A 17,509-nucleotide genomic window follows, 5' to 3' on the forward strand; every position below is an offset into this window, starting at 1 on the left:
CTGCTGGAGAAGAGAAGTCTGGGGAAATCCAGCCTTTGTTCATCTTGATGAGTGTTAGCCTGTCGGCACTGTCGGTTGACAAGCGGCTACGCCTATCTGTGATGATTCCCCCAGCCGCACTAAACACCCTCTCCGACAAGACGCTAGCCGCAGGACAAGCAAGCACCTCCAGGGCATACAGCGCTAGTTCAGGCCACGTGTCCAGCTTCGACACCCAGTAGTTGTAGGGGGCAGAGGCGTCACCGAGGATGGTCGTGCGATCGGCTACGTACTCCCTCACCATCCTTTTACAGTGCTCCCGCCGACTCAGCCTTGACTGGGGAGCGGTGACACAGTCTTGCTGGGGAGCCATAAAGCTGTCCAGGCCCTTAAAGACTGTTGCACTGCCTGGGATGTACATGCTGCTCGATCTCCGCACCTCCCCTGCTACCTTGCCCTCGGTACTGCGCCTTCTGCCACTAGCGCTGTTGGCTGGGAATTTTACCATCAGCTTGTCCGCAAGGGTCCTGTGGTATAGCAACACTCTTGAACCCCTTTCCTCTTCGGGAATGAGAGTGGGCAGGTTCTCCTTATAGCGTGGGTCGAGCAGTGTGTACACCCAGTAATCCGTTGTGGCCAGAATGCGTGCAACACGAGGGTCACGAGAAAGGCATCCTAACATGAAGTCAGCCATGTGTGCCAGGGTACCAGTACGCAACACATGGCTGTCTTCACTAGGAAGATCACTTTCAGGATCCTCCTCCTCCTCCTCCTCAGGCCATACACGCTGAAAGGATGACAGGCAATCAGCCGGTGTACCGTCAGCAGCGGGCCAAGCTGTCTCTTCCCCCTCCTCCTCATCCTCCTCATGCTCCTCCTCCTCCTCCTGTACGCGCTGAGAAATAGACAGGAGGGTGCCCTGACTATCCAGTGGCATACTGTCTTCCACCGCCCCCGTTTCCGAGCGCAAAGCAGCTGCCTTTATGGTTTGCAGGGAATTTCTCAAGATGCATAGCAGAGGAATGGTGACGCTAATGATTGGAGCATCGCCGCTCACCACCTGGGTAGACTCCTCAAAATTACCAAGGACATGGCAGATGTCTGCCAACCAGGCCCACTCTTCTGAAAGGAATTAAGGAGGAGGCTGACTCCCACTGCGCCGCCCATGTTGGAGTTGGTATTCGACTATAGCTCTACGCTGTTCATAGAGCCTGGCCAACATGTGGAGCGTAGAGTTCCACCGTGTGGGCACGTCGCACAGCAGTCGGTGCACTGGCAGCTTAAAGTGATGTTGCAGGGTGCGCAGGGTGGCAGCGTCCGTGTGGGACTTGCGGAAATGTGCGCAGAGCCGGCGCGCCTTTACGAGCAGGTCTGACAAGCGTGGGTAGCTTTTCAGAAAGCGCTGAACCACCAAATTAAAGACGTGGGCCAGGCATGGCACGTGCGTGAGGCTGCCGAGCTGCAGAGCCGCCACCAGGTTACGGCCGTTGTCACACACGACCATGCCCGGTTGGAGGCTCAGCAGCGCAAGCCAGCGGTCGGTCTGCTGTGTCAGACCCTGCAGCAGTTCGTGGGCCGTGTGCCTCTTATCGCCTAAGCTGAGTAGTTTCAGCACGGCCTGCTGATGCTTGCCCACCGCTGTGCTGCCACACCGCGCGACACCGACTGCTGGCGACATGCTGCTGCTAACACATCTTGATTGCGAGACAGAGGAGGAGGAGGAGGAGGAGGGTGCTTTAGTGGAGGAAGCATACACCTCCGCAGATACCACCACCGAGCTGGGGCCCGCAATTCTGGGGGTGGGTAGGACGTGAGCGGTCCCAGGCTCTGACTCTGTCCCAGCCTCCACTAAATTCACCCAATGTGCCGTCAGGGAGATGTAGTGGCCCTGCCCGCCTGTGCTTGTCCACGTGTCCGTTGTTAAGTGGACCGTGGCAGTAACCGCGTTGGTGAGGGCGCGTACAATGTTGCGGGAGACGTGGTCGTGCAGGGCTAGGACGGCACATCGGGAAAAGTAGTGGCGACTGGGAACTGAGTAGCGCGGGGCCGCCGCCTCCATGATACTTTTGAAGGACTCCGTTTCCACAACCCTATACGGCAGCATCTCAAGGCTGATGAATTTTGCTATGCGGACGGTTAACGTTTGAGCGTGCGGGTGCGTGGCGGCGTACTTGCGCTTGCGCTCCAACAGTTGCGCAAGCGACGGCTGGACGGTGCGCTGAACTACACTGCTGGATGGGGCCGAGGACAGCGGAGATGAGGGTGTGGGTGCAGGCCATGAGGCGGTAGTGCCCGTGTCCTGAGAGGGGGGTTGGATCTCAGTGGCAGGTTGGGGCACAGGTGGAGAGGCAGGGGTGCAAACCGTAGGCGCTGAACGGCCTTCGTCCCACCATGTGGGGTGCTTGGCCATCATATGTCTGCGCATGGTGGTGAGGCTGTTGGTGTTGGCTCCCCGGCTGAGCTTTGCGCGACAAAGGTTGCACACCACTGTTCGTCGGTCGTCAGGCGTCTCTGTGAAAAACTGCCAGACCTTAGAGCTCCTCGGCCTCTGCAGGGTGGCATGGCGCGAGGGGGCGCTTTGGGAAACAGTTGGTGGATTATTCGGTCTGGCCCTGCCTCTACCCCTGGCCACCGCACTGCCTCTTGCAACCTGCCCTGCTGATGCCCTTGACTCCCCCTCTGAAGACCTGTCCTCCTGAGTAAGCGTTGCACACCAGGTGGGGTCAGTCACCTCATCGTCCTGCTGCTCTTCCTCCGAATCCTCTGTGCGCTGCTCCCTCGGACTTACTGCCCTTACTACTACCTCACTGCAAAACAACTGTGTCTGATCGTCATCGTCCTCCTCACCCACAGAAAGTTGTTGAGACAGTTGGCGGAAGTCCCCAGCCTCTTCCCCCGGACCCCGGGAACTTTCGAATGGTTGGGCATCAGTGACGATAAACTCCTCTGGTGGGAGAGGAACCGCTGCTGCCCAATCTAAGCAGGGGCCCGAGAACAGTTCCTGGGAGTGTTCCCGCTCCTGAGCAGGTGTCATTGTAGTGGAGTGAGGAGGCTGGGAGGAAGGAGGAGCAGCAGACAGAGGATTCGGATTTGCAGCAGTGGACGGCGCAGAACTGCGTGTTGACGATAGGTTGCTCGAAGCACTTTCTGCCATCCAGGACAGGACCTGCTCACACTGCTCATTTTCTAATAACCGTCTCCCGCGTGGACCCATTAATTGGGCGATGAATGTGGGGACGCCAGAAACGTGCCTCTCTCCTAATCGCGCAGCAGTCGGCCGCGACACACCTGGATCAGGAGCTCGGCCTGTGCCCACACCCTGACTTGGCCCTCCGCGTCCTCGGCCGCGTCCACGTCCTCTAGGCCTACCCCTACCCCTCAGCATGCTGTATTACCAGTGATTTGATTTCACAGGCAGGAAATAAATTGGCGCAAGACTGCAGGCCAAATATAATTTTTTCCCTTTTTTGAAAACAAAAGGCCCCACTGCCTCTAGTGAATGAATAATCTAAGTTTAATAACTGTGCTGTGGCCCTGCTAATGTGTCACAGAACGTGAGGGTAGCAGAGTTATTATAACTCTGGCAGAGCAGGTATTTTTTTTCCCAATTAAGGAAAGCAAATGGCGAAGCCAGCAGTAAACCGTAGCTGGGTGCGTCTGATTTTTAAAGGTTGCACACGCAGCCGACACGTGTCACCGCCCTTAGGACGGACAGAGGCAGGACAAATAGAATTATTTTCAGTTTTTTTCCACCAAAAGGCAGCACTGCGTATATTCAATGAACATGAGAAGTTTAATAACTGTGCTGTGGCCCTGCTAATGTGGCACAGAACTTGAGGGTAGCAGAGTTATTAACTCTGGCAGAGCAGGTATTATTTTTTCCAATTAAGGAAAGCAAATGGCGAAGCCAGCAGTAAACCGTAGCTGGGTGCGTCTGATTTTTAAAGGTTGCACACGCAGCCGACACGTGTCCACCGCCCTTAGGACGGACAGAGGCAGGACAAATAGAATTATTTTCAGTTTTTTTCCACCAAAAGGCAGCACTGCGTATATTCAATGAACATGAGAAGTTTAATAACTGTGCTGTGGCCCTGCTAATGTGGCACAGAACTTGAGGGTAGCAGAGTTATTAACTCTGGCAGAGCAGGTATTTTTTTTTCCAATTAAGGAAAGCAAATGGGGAAGCCAGCAGTAAACCGTAGCTGGGTGCGTCTGATTTTTAAAGGTTGCACACGCAGCCGACACGTGTCCACCGCCCTTAGGACGGACAGAGGCTGGACAAATAGAATTATTTTCAGTTTTTTTCCACCAAAAGGCAGCACTGCGTATATTCAATGAACATGAGAAGTTTAATAACTGTGCTGTGGCCCTGCTAATGTGGCACAGAACTTGAGGGTAGCAGAGTTATTATAACTCTGGCAGAGCAGGTATTTTTTTTTCCAAATTAAGGAAAGCAAATGGCGAAGCCAGGAGTAAAACGTAGCTGGGTGCGTCTGATTTTTAAACGTTGCACACGCAGCCGACACGTGTCCACCGCCCTTAGGACGGACAGAGGCAGGACAAATAGAATTATTTTCACTTGTTTTACAAGCAAAAGGCCGCACTGCGTATATTCAATGAATAATAACTGTGTTGTGGCCCTGCCTACACAATTCTTTCCCTGCAGTATCAATGGAGGGTGCAATGCTCTGCAGAGGCGATTTTGAGAAGAAAAAAAAAATGCAGCACAGCTAACAGCAGCCAGCACAGTACTGCACACGGTTAAATATGGCCCTAGAAAGGACCGTTGAGGTTCTTGAAGGCTACACTCACTCCTAACACTCTCCCTGCCTATGCAATACTTCTCTCCCTAATGCCGGGTGCAATGCTCTGCAGAGCCGATTTTGAGAAAAAAAAAATTGCCACTGCTAACAGCAGCCAACACACAGCTATCAGTGGCCCTAATAAGGACTTTTGGGGGTCTTGAAGCCTACACTAACTACCAATTCTTTCCCTACAGCAGCTCCGGTACAAACAGCACTGTCCCTCATCTAACTCACAGGGCATCTGAGGCGAGCCGCGGGAGGGGCTGACTTTTATATTAGGCGGACACCTGATCTCCCCAGCCACTCACTGCAGGGGGGTGGTATAGGGCTTGAACGACGCAGGGGGAAGTTGTAATGCCTTCCCTGTCTTTCAATTGGCCAGAAAAGCGCGCTAACGTCTCAGGGAAGGAAGTGAAAGTAACCCGAACACCGCATGGTGTTCGTTACGAATAACGAACATCCCGAACACCCTAATATCCGCACGGATATCAAGTTCGGACGAACACGTTCGCTCATCTCTAGTCACTATCATAACCAGGGTCCAGATTATGTCACAGCAGTTACAACTAGAAAGATACTAATGTAGTGTTGCTGTTGTTAGTTCTAGATCTCTACGTCCCAAGGGCCACCCGATAAGCGTTAATAGGAGTCTGTACAGCTTTCAAGTCACTATATGCTGTGACAGACTGATATGAGTTGTGGTGGATGGGGGGTGTAGTTCTCCCAGACTCCTATCATTTTGTGAAGCAGCAAGGAGCAGACTCACCTGCTGTATAAATAATGGCCAGCTCCAGGACATAAAGAGCAGCACATAAAGCATTAATAGAGAGAAAAGAGCTCAAGAGAGAAAAGATAATAAACCTCAGAGCTATAGATGAGCGAGCACCAAAATGCTCGGGTGCTCGTTGCTCGAGTCGAGCTTTCCGCAATTCTCGAGAGTTCGTTTCGAGTAACGGATCCCATTGAAGTCAATGGGCGACTCGAGCATTTTTGTATATCACCGATGCTCGCTAAGTTTTTCATTTGTGCAAATCTGCAAAACCTATGAAAGTGATGAAAGCGACACAGAAACGGATAGGGCAGGCGAGGGGCAACATACTAGGCTGCAAAACAGGTTCCCAGGTCTCACTATTAAGCCACAATTGCACCAAGAGTGCCCCCCCCCCCCCCCTACAATTTTTACTTCGGACAAACCCTCATTAGCAAGGCACACCTTAGCTAAGCACCACACTACCTCTAACCAAGCACAATCACTGCCTGCGGAACACACCACTGCCTCTTCTCCTGAGTTACATGCTGCCCAACCCCCCCCCCCCCCACACACACACAAACACACACACACGACCCTGCGTCCACAGTGCACACAAAATTGCCCCTGCACAGCCTTCAGCTGCCCTCATGCCACACGCTGGCCTCATGTCTATTTATAAGTGCGTCTGCCATGTGGAGGAACCGGAGGCATACACTGCAGAGGGTTGGCAGGGCCAGGCAGCGACCCTCTTCGAAAGGAAGGGGGGGGCGATAGCCCACAATGCTGTTGAGAATTGATAATAGATTGATGTTCCATCTTCTTTCTAATCCATTGCCACCTCCGTCAGGAGCAGCAAACGTGGGCATAACGGGAACTCCGCTGCCAGCCCAGCACTTCTACACATCTCCACAATGCAGCAATACTCGGTGTGGGAAGTATGTGAGCGGGCCCTGGGTCTGCCTCTGTCCCAGCAAACACCTTGTGTGGCCCAAGGTGTTGCGAGTGACATAGCAATGGGGACTCCATGTGTCCACACACTACTCATGCTGTTTGGGTGTCGGATACCTCATCGACAACGCAAGGGATAAACCATCTGCACTCTGCACCCTACCCAAGTCTGTCAGTGTTTTGGGGACAGACAGGTACAACTCCACTATGGCAAGTCTGTGTGCACCCACAGCTTGGGTGGCTAGCAGGAACACACAAACGGTACATAAAGAAATCCCATTGCAGTGCCCTGGATAGCTGAGGTTACGTGAGAGGAAATACATGTTGGCCGCGAACCACACGCCATGCCCTAGTCAGTCTGTTTTTTGGGGGGGCCAGATAGGTAGAACACTGCGATAGGAAGACTTAGTGCACCCATAGTATACACAGACCCCTGTAATATTCATGTAGCAAAGGTATAAGCTGACCCCAGTAACATTTATGTTGCAGAAGTCTAGGGAGACCCCATTAACTTTTTTGTAGTAACAGTATAGACAGACCCCAGTAACATTTCCTTAGCAGAAGTATAGGCAGACCCCTGTAACATTTATGTAGCTGCAGTATTGCCAGACCCCTGTAACATTTGTGTAGCAGCAGTATAAGCAGACCCCCTGTAAGATTTACATGGCAGAAGTATAGGCAGAGCCCTGTAACATTCAAGTGGCAGCAATATAGGCAGACCCCTGTAACATGCAAGTAGCAGCAGTATAAGCAGACCCCTGTAACTTTCTTGTAGCAGAAGTATAGGCAGGCAGGCAGACACCAGTAAAAATTTCTGTAGTAATAGTATAGGCCAACCTCTGAAACATTGGGATACCATGAGCGTAGGCAAAGGCCAGAAAAATTAGTTAGATAAGAGTGTAGGCGTGGGCCCCAAAAATTAGTGTACCAAGAGTACAAGTGTAGCTAGAGGGCAGGTGAAACCCATAAACATTTTTTTAAAGATATAGCTCATTGTTGCTTAATTTGTAACAGAGCCTGAAGGCAGCCCTGTTGAAAAAATTGGTTCATGTTACAGTCTCAATACTTTTGAAACTTTGAAAAATTGTTAAAAAAATTGGTAGATGTAGATGAGCCTTTTGGGCCGCAGAAAAATGAGCTGTTCAGCGCGATGACATGTTGTTTCTGGAGGAGGAGTAGCAGGAGGAGGACTAATGTCAGAGACAGATTGACAAAGATAAATGCCCCGTTTTCCCAGTGATAGAGAAGAGTGCTTTTATCTGCGGTTGCAGCGAAAAGATTCTTTAGGTTCCGCTGCTCTCCACCAGTGGAGAAGAGAAGTCTGGGGAAATCCAGGCTTTGTTCATCTTTATAAGTGTAAGCATGTCGGCACTGGCAGTTGACAGGCGGGTACGCTTGTCCGTGATGATTCTCCCAGCTGCACTAAACACCCTCTCTGACAAGACGCTAGCGGCAGGGCAAGCAAGCACCTCCAGGGCATGCAGCGCAAGTTCGTGCCTTGTGTCCAGCTTTGACACCCAGTAGTTGTATGGAGCAGAGGCATCACGGAGGACGGTGGTACGATCGGCTATGTACTCTCTCACCATCTTTTTACAGTGCTCCCTCCGACTCAGCCTTGACTGGGGAGTGGTGACGCTGGCAAAGGCCTTGGAGAGTGTTCCCCTGTCTGCGCTGAACATGCTGCCTGATCTCCGCGCTTTCCCTGCTACTTGGCCCTCGGAACTGCGCCTTCTGCCGCTAGCGCTGTTAGATGGGAAGTTTAGCATCACTTTGTCCACCAGGGCCCTGTGGTATTGCATCACTCTCGAACCCCTTTCCTCTTCGGGAATGAGAGTGGAAAGGTTCTCCTTATACCGGGGGTCGAGAAGGGTGTACACCCAGTAATCCGTAGTGGCCAGAATGAGTCTAACGCGAGGGTCATAAGAAAGGCAGCCTAACATGAAGTCAGCCATGTGTGCCAGGGTACTGGTACGCAACACATCACTGTCCTCACTAGGAAGATCACTTTCCGGATCCTCCTCCTCATCCACAGGCCATACACGCTGAACAGATGGGAGGCAAGCAGGTACCCTCTGCAGTGGGTCCAGCTGTCTCTTCCCCCTCCTCCTGCTCCTTCTTCTCAGCAGGCATAGCAGAGGAATGGTGACGCTAATGATTGCAACATCGCCGCTCACCATCTGGGTAGACTCCTCAAAGTTTCCGAGGACCTGGCAGATGTCTGCCATCCAGGCCCACTCCTCGGTAAAGAATTGGGGAGGCTGACTCCCACTACGCCGTCCATGTTGGAGTTGGTATTCCACTATTTTGCTCTACGCTGCTCATACAGCCTGGCCAACATGTGGAGCGTCGAATTGCACCGTGTGGGCACGTTCCACAGCAGCCGGTGCTCTGACAGATTAAACCGATGTTGCAGGGTCCTCAGGTTGGCAGCGTCCGTGGTGGACTTGCGGAAATGTGCGCAGACGCGGTGCACCTTGCCGAGCAGGTCTGACAAGTGCAGGTAGTTTTTAAGAAACCGATGAACCACCAGATTGAAGACGTGGGCCAGGCATGGCACGTGTGTGAGGCTGCCGAGTTGCAGAGCCACCACCAGGTTATGGCCGTTGTCACACACGACCATGCCCAGTTGCAGGCTCAGAGGCAAAAGCCAGAGGTCGGTCTGCTTAGTCAGACCCTGCAACAGCTCAGGGGCCGTGTGCCTCTTGTCACCTAGGCTAAGTAGTTTCAGCACGGCCTGCTGACGCTTGCCCACCGCTGTGCTGCCGTGCCACACCGACTGCTGGCAACGCGCTGCTCACATTTCTTAATTGAGAGGTAGAGGTTGCGTAGGAGGGGGAGGGTTTAGAAGAGGTGGCATAGACCGCCGTAGATACCATAACCGAGGAAGGACCCGCTATTCAGGGTGTGGGTAGGATGTGAGCAGTTCCAGACTCTGACTCGGTCCCAGCCTCCCCCAAATTCACCCAATGTGCCGTCAGGGAGATATAGTGGCCCTGCCCGCCAGTACTTGTCCACGTGTCCGTGGTTAAGTGGAGCTTCCCAGTAACCGCGTTGGTGAGGGCACGATTGATGTTGCGGGAGACGTGCTAGTGTAGGGTTGGCGACTGGGGACCGAGTAGTGTGGGACCGCCGCCATCATGTTTTTGAAAGCCTGTACGGCAGCATCTCCAGGCTGATCAATTTGGCAATGTGCACGTTTAATGCTTGAGCGTGCGGGTGCATGGCAGCGTATTTGCGCTTGCGCTCCAACGTTTGCGCTAGCAACAGCTGGACGCTGTGCTGAGAGACAGTGCTGCATGGGGTTGAGGACAGCAGAGGTGAGGGTGTGGGTGCAGGCCGCGAGGCGCTCGTGCCTGTGTCCTGAAAGGGGGCTGGATCTGAGTGGCAGGTTGGGGCACGGGGAGAGGCAATGGTGTGACCTGGAGGCGGTGAATGGCCTTCTTCCCACCTTGTGGGGTGCTTGGCCATCATATGCCTGCGCATGCTGGTGGTGGTGAGGCTTGTACTGGTGGCTCCCTGGCTGATCTTGGCGCGACACAGGTTGCACACTACTGTTAGTCGGTCGTCCGTGCTCTCACTAAAAATCATCCACACCTTTGAAGACCTAGGCCTCTGCAGGGTGGCTTGGCGCGAGGGGGTGCTTTGGGAAACAGCTGGTGGATTACTCGCTCTTGCCCTGCCTCTACCCCTGGCCACCCCACTGCCTCTTCCAACCTGTCCTGCGGCTGCAATTGCCTCCCCCTCTGAAGACCTGTCCTCAGTTGGCTTATCACCCCAGGTGGGGTCAGTCACCTCATCGTCCAGCGGCTCTTCCTCGGAATCCTCTGTGCGCTCCTCCCTCGGACTTACTGCCCTTACTACTACCTCACAGACAGACAACTGTGTCTCATCATCATCGACCTCCTCACCCACCGAAAGCTCTTGAGACAGTTGCCGGAAGTCCCCAGCCTCATCAGCTGGACCCCGGGAGCTTTTCAAAGGTTGAGTATCGGTCACAACAAACTCCTCAGGTGGGAGAGGAACCATTTTTTCCCAATCAAGGCAGGGGCCCGAGAACAGTTCCTGGGAGTCTGCCTGCTCAGCAGAATGTGTCATTTGTATGGAGTGGGGAGGAGCATCAGCGAGAGGATTCAGAGTTGCAGCAGTGTACGGCGTAGAAAACTGGGTGGTCGATACATTGCTGGATGCATTTACTGCCATCCACGACAGGACCTGCTCACACTGCTCAGTTTGTAATAAAAGTCTACCACGTGGACCCATAAATTGTGATATGAAGCTTGGGACCCCAGAAACTTGCCTCTCTCTTAATCCCGCAGCAGCCGGCTGTGATTCACCTGGACCAGGAACTCGGCCTGTGCCCACACCCTCACTTGGACCTCCGCGTCCTCGCCCACATCCACGGCCATGTCCTCTAGGCCTACCCCTACCCCTCAGCATGGTGTATTTTGAATACAGCAGACACAGAGCGTTGTAAAAACCGTTGACAGCGGTTATGTTACGCATACTGTAGGCAAAAAAAATTATACGCCTGGCTGCAGAAAGGCCTAGCTGGCTAATAGTGAGCCACTACATCTCCCAGCAGCCACAACAGTAATGCACACGGTCACAGGTAGCCCTAAGCTGGAGCTTTTTTGGGGTACTTATTGACAGGATTCTACACTAGCACTGTCCCTGCCTCACCAATACTGCCCCTATATTCTGTATAATTGGCTGCAGACTGAGAAGGCAATAAACTGCAGAGCCCAAGATGAAAAAAAAATGGTGCAAAACTGCTCCTAGCAGCCACAACAGTAATGCACACGGTAAGATGTAGCCCTAAAAAGGACCATTGGGGTTCTTGAAGACGCAAACAGTAGCCTAACACTCTCCCTATAGCAGGAACAGCACTCTCCCTAATCTCTGCCAGCGTGTGTCTGAGGCGAGCCGCAGGCGGGACTGCTTTAAATACTCGGCTGTAACCTTATCTCGCCAGCCACTCACTGCAGGTGGGTGGGATAGGGCTGGGACATCACAGGAGGAAGTTGTAATGCCTTCCCTGCATGTCTATTGGCCAGAAAATGGCACTAAACATGCAGGGAAGGAAATGGAATTGACTCGAGTACCGTGTGGTGCTCGTCTCGAGTAACTAGCATCTCGAGTACCCTAATACTCGAGCGAGCATCAAGTTCGGAGGAGTACGTTCGCTCATCTCTATTCAGAGCTTATGTCCAGGAACTCAAGAAACAAATTCTTATCTTTTCTCCACTGCCTTGTGGAATTGATATATTGTAAGACAGACCTTCTTACATCCAGGCAATGGAAGGATCGTGCTTTGTCATTCTTTGAAGTATCACAGAACGAAGGAACTACTATATCCTGGGATCTGTGAAATAGTGATACCCCCTTCGGTAAGAAGGAGGGGTCTAATTTGAACTCGATCCTATTTTCTGTGACTCTACAAAAAGGTTGCTGGACTGACAAGGCCTGGCGTTCATGAACTCTACAAGCTGAAGTGATGGCTACTAGAAAGATGGTTTAAAGAGTTAAATACCTAATTGATATTGAATCTAGAGGTTCAAAAAGAGGAACTAAATGTGCTGTGAAAACCCAGTTTAGGTTCTAAGGAGGAACCAGATTATAGACTCCAGGTTTTAGTCTAGAGACCCAACTCACCTCTCATAATGTAGTATCATAGAAAGCACCAAGAGCTGCAACCTGCACCCTTAGGGCGCCCACCCACTGGCGTTTGTGATTTTCGTGTGTGAAAAACGCGCCGCGTTTTTTGCGGCGTTTTCGCGGCTTTTTCATGCCTTTTCCATTAATTTCCATTGACATTCATGGGTGCATTAGGAGAAAAATAAGGACACATATGCAACTGACAGTTCCTATGTTAACAATCGCAACGCACCGCAAAAAAAAACGCCAGTGGACAGGAGTACATTCAATTCTAATTGCTCTTGAGAAAAAACGCAAAGAAAAAAAAATCGCCAGTGGGTGGGCGCCCTTAGACTGAGTTCAGACAGGGCGGATTTGCCGCGGCCTTAGCCAGCCATGTGGACGAGAGTTGTCAAAAAATCTCGTCCACACGGGATGGCTAATCCGTCGCGGCAAAGCTGACTCTGTGGCACAGATTCCCTGGTCACAGCATGTCTTCTTTTTTATTTTTACTGCAGCCGCACTGCTCTCTTTGAAATTAGATCTTAAACTTTACACTAAAATAATAGCAAACAGATTGTTCCATTTGATCCCCCGCTTGATAAAAGGTGACCAGGTGGGCTTCACTAAAAGCTGCCAAGTCTCAGATGACACTAGGCATTTAATAGATCTGTTTGACATGGCGGTAGGTCATCAGACACCCTCTCTGCTTTCAACCTTGGACGCGGAGAAGGCGTTTGACAGCGTTCATTGGAGAAATCTGTTCCACACATTGCAGAGATTTTGGTTTGAGGGCCCTATCAAGAGATGAGCGAGCACCAAAATGCTCGGGTGCTCGTTACTCGAGACGAAATTTTCGCGATGCTCGAGGGTTCGTTTCGAGTAACGAACCCCATTGAAGTCAATGGGCGATTCGAGCATTTTTGTATATCGCCGATGCTCGCTAAGGTTTTCATTTGTCAAAATCTGGGCAATTCAGGAAAGTGATGGGAACGACACAGCGACGGATAGGGCAGGCGAGGGGCTACATGTTGGGCTGCATCTCAAGTTCCCAGGTCCCACTATTAAGCCACAATAGCGGCAAGAGTGGGCCCCCCCCCCAACAATTTTTACTTCTGAAAAACCTTCATTAGCAAGGCATACCTTAGCTAAGCACCACACTACCTGCCTGCATGACACTCCGCTGCCACTTCTACTGGGTTACATGCTGCCCAACCCACCCGCACGACCCAGTGTCCACAGCGCACACCAAAGTGTCCCTGCTCAGCCTTCAGCTGCCCTCATGCCACACGCTGGCCTCATAGTCACACCACTCTCATGTCTATTTATAAGTGCGTCTGCCATGAGGAGGAACCGCAGGCACACACTGCAGAGGGTTGGCACGGCCAGGCAGCGACCCTCTTTAAAATGGGCAGGGCGATAGCCCATGATGCTGTACAGAAGCAATGAGAAATCCAATCCTGTGCCACCTCCATCAGGAGCTGCACACGTGGGCATAGCAATGGGGAACCCATGTGCCACACACTATTCATTCTGTCAAGGTGTCTGCATGCCCCAGTCAGACCGGGGTTTTTTATAAATAGTCACAGGCAGGTACAACTCTGCAATGGGAATTCTGTGTGCACCCACAGCATGGGTGGCTCCCTGGAACCCACCGGCTGTACATAGATAAATCCCATTGCATTGCCCATCACAGCTGAGGTAACGTCAGGTTTAATGCAGGTGGGCTTCGGCCCACACTGCATGCCCCAGTCAGACTGGGGTTCTTTAGAAGTGGACACATACAATTACAACTCCGTGTGGACTGACAGCATGGGTTGGTCCCAGGAAGCCACCGGCGGTACATAAATATATCCCATTGCATTGCCCATCACAGCTGAGGTAACGTACGATTAAATGCAGGTGGGCTTCGGCCCACACTGCATGCCCCAGTCAGACTGGGGTTCTTTAGAAGTGGACACATGCAGTTACAACTCCGTGTGGACCGACAGCATGGGTGGCTCCCTGGAACCCACCGGCGGTACATAAGTATATCCCATTGCAGTGCCCAGCACAGCTGAGGTAACGTCAGCTTTAATGCAGGTGGGCTAAAAATTACTAGGATTACAATGTAGGCGAGGGCCCCAAAAAATAGGTATACCAACAGTACAAATGTACTTCAGAAAAATTGCCCACGCCCAACCAAGAGGGCAGGAGAAACCCATTAATCGCTTTGGTTAATGTGGCTTAATTTGTAACTAGGCCTGTAGGCGGCCCAGTTAAAATAAAAATTGGTTCAGGTGCAAGTTTCAACGCTTTATTGAATTGAGAATTGAAAGGTATAAACATTGTTTACAAAAGTTATATGACTGAGCCTTGTGGGCCTCAGAAAAATTGCCCGTTCGGCGTGATTACGTGAGGTTTCAGGAGGAGGAGCAGGAGGAGGAGGATGAATATAATACACAGATTGATGAAGCTAAAAGGTCCCCGTTTTTGATGGTGATAGAGAACGATGCTTCCATCCGCGGGTGCAGCCTACGTATTGTTTAGGTATCGCTGCTGTCCGCTGGTGGAGAAGAGAAGTCTGGGGAAATCCAAGCTTTGTTCATCTTTATGAGTGTAAGCCTGTCGGCACTGTCGGTTGACAGGCGGGTACGCTTATCCGTGATGATTCCCCTAGCCGCACTAAACACCCTCTCTGACAAGACGCTAGCCGCAGGACAAGCAAGCACCTCCAGGGCATACAGCGCGAGTTCAGGCCACGTGTCCAGCTTCGACACCCAGTAGTTGTAGGGGGCAGAGGCGTCACGGAGGACGGTCGTGCGATCGCCTACATACTCCCTCACCATCCTTTTACAGTGCTCCCGCCGACTCAGCCTTGACTGGGGAGCGGTGACACAGTCTTGCTGGGGAGCCATAAAGCTGTCAAAGGCCTTGGAGAGTGTTCCCCTGCCTGTGCTGTACATGCTGCCTGATCTCCGCGCCTCCCCTGCTACCTGGCCCTCGGAACTGCGCCTTCTGCCACTAGCGCTGTCGGATGGGAATTTTACCATCAGTTTGTCCGCCAGGGTGCTGTGGTATAGCATAACTCTCGAACCCCTTTCCTCTTCGGGTATGAGAGTGGAAAGGTTCTCCTTATACCGTGGGTCGAGCACTGTGTACACCCAGTAATCCGTAGTGGCCAACATGTGTGTAACGCGAGGGTCACGAGAACGGCATCCTAAAATGAAGTCAGCCATGTGTGCCAGGGTACCTGCACGCAACACATGGCTGTCCTCACTAGGAAGATCACTTTCAGGATCCTCCTCCTCCTCCGGCCATACACGCTGAAAGGATGACAGGCAATCAGCATGGGTACCCTCAGCAGTGGGCCAAGCTGTCTCTTCCCCCTCCTCCTCCTCAACGCGCTAAGATATAGACAGGAGGGTGTTCTGACTATCCAGCGACATACTGTCTTTCCCCGCCTCCGTTTCCGAGCGCAAAGCGTCTGCCTTTATGCTTTGCAGGAAACTTCTCAAGAGGCATAGCAGAGGAATGGTGACGCTAATGATTGCAGCATCCCCGCTCACCATCTGGGTAGACTCCTCAAAGATTCCAAGGACCTGGCAGATGTCTGCCAACCAGGCCCACTCTTCTGTAAAGAATTGAGGAGGCTGACTCCCACTACGCCGCCCATGTTGGAGTTGGTATTCCACTATAGCTCTACGCTGCTCATACAGCCTGGCCAACATGTGGAGCGTAGAGTTCCACCGTGTGGGCACGTCGCACAGCAGTCGGTGCACTGGCAGATTAAACCGATGTTGCAGGGTGGCAGCGTCCGTCTTGGACTTGCGGAAATGTGCGCTGAGCCAGCGCACCTTTCCGAGCAGGTCTGACAAGCATGGGTAGCTTTTCAGAAACCGCTGAACCACCAAATTAAAGACGTGGGCCAGGCATGGCACGTGCGTGAGGCTGCCGAGCTGCAGAGCCGCCACCATGTTACGGCCATTGTCACACACGACCATGCCCGGTTGGAGGCTCAGCGGCGAAAGCCAGAGGTCTGTCTGCTCTGTCAGACCCTGCAGCAGTTCATGGGTTGTGTGCCTCTTCTCTCCTAAGCTGAGTAATTTCAGCACGGCCTGCTGACGCTTGGCCATCACTGTGCTGCCACGCCGCGCGACACCGACTGGTGGCGACGTGCTGCTGCTGACACATCTTGATTGCGAGACAGAGGTTGCGTAGGAGGAGGAGGAGGGTGGTTTAGTGGAGGAAGCATACACCGCCGCAGATACCAGCACCGAGCTGGGGCCCGCAATTCTGGGGGTGGGTAGGACGTGAGCGGTCCCAGGCTCTGACTCGGTCCCAGCCTCCACTAAATTCACCCAATGTGCCGTCAGGGAGATATAGTGGCCCTGCCCTTCTGTGCTTGTCCACGTGTCCGTTGTTAAGTGGACCTTGGCAGTAATCACGTTGGTGAGGGCGCGTACAATGTTGCGGGAGACGTGGTCGTGCAGGGCTGGGCGACAGGGAACTGAATAGCGCAAGGCCGCCGCTGGCATCATGTTTTTGAAAGCCTCCGTTTCCACAAGCCTATAGGCCAGCATCTCCAGGCTGATCAATTTGGCTATGTGCACGTTTAACGCTTGAGCGTGCGGGTGCGTGGCAGCGTACATGCGCTTGCGCTCAAACACTTGCGCTAGTGACGGCTGGACGGTGCACTGAGAGACAATGGTGGATGAGGCCGAGGACAGCGGAGGTGAGGGTGTGGGTGCAGGCCGGGAGACGGTCGTGCCTGTGTCCTGAGAGGGGATTGAATCTCAGTGGCAGATTGGGGCACAGGGGGAGAGGCAGTGGTGCAAACCGGAGGCAGTGAACAGCCTTCGTCCCACCTTGTGGGGTGCTTGGCCATCATATGCCTGCGCATGCTGGTGGTGGTGAGGCTGGTGGTGTTGGCTCCCCGGCGGATCGTGGCGCGAGAAACGTTGCACACCACTGTTAGTCGGTCGTCTGCACTCTCAGTGAAAAACTGCCACACCTTTGAGCACCTCGGCCTCTGCAGGGTGGCATGGCGCAAGGGGGTGCTTTGGAAAACAGTTGGTGGATTATTCGGTCTGGTCCTGCCTCTACCCCTGGCCACCGCACTGCCTCTTCCAACCTGCCCTGCTGCTGCACTTGCCTCCCCCTCTGAAGACCTGTCCTCAGTAGGCTTAGCAAACCAGGTGGGGTCAGTCACCTCATCGTCCTGCTGCTCTTCCTCAGAATCCTCTGTGCGCTCCTCCCTCGGACTTACTGCAATTACTACTACCTGAGTGATAGACAACTGTGTCTCATCGTCGTCGTCCTCCTCACCCACTGAAAGCTCTTGAGACAGTTGCCGGAAGTCCCCAGCCTCATCCCCCGGACCCCGGGAACTTTCCAAAGGTTGGGCATCGGT

This window comes from Eleutherodactylus coqui, chromosome 10 (assembly GCF_035609145.1).
Source record: "Eleutherodactylus coqui strain aEleCoq1 chromosome 10, aEleCoq1.hap1, whole genome shotgun sequence".
Classification (NCBI taxonomy): domain Eukaryota; kingdom Metazoa; phylum Chordata; class Amphibia; order Anura; family Eleutherodactylidae; genus Eleutherodactylus; species Eleutherodactylus coqui.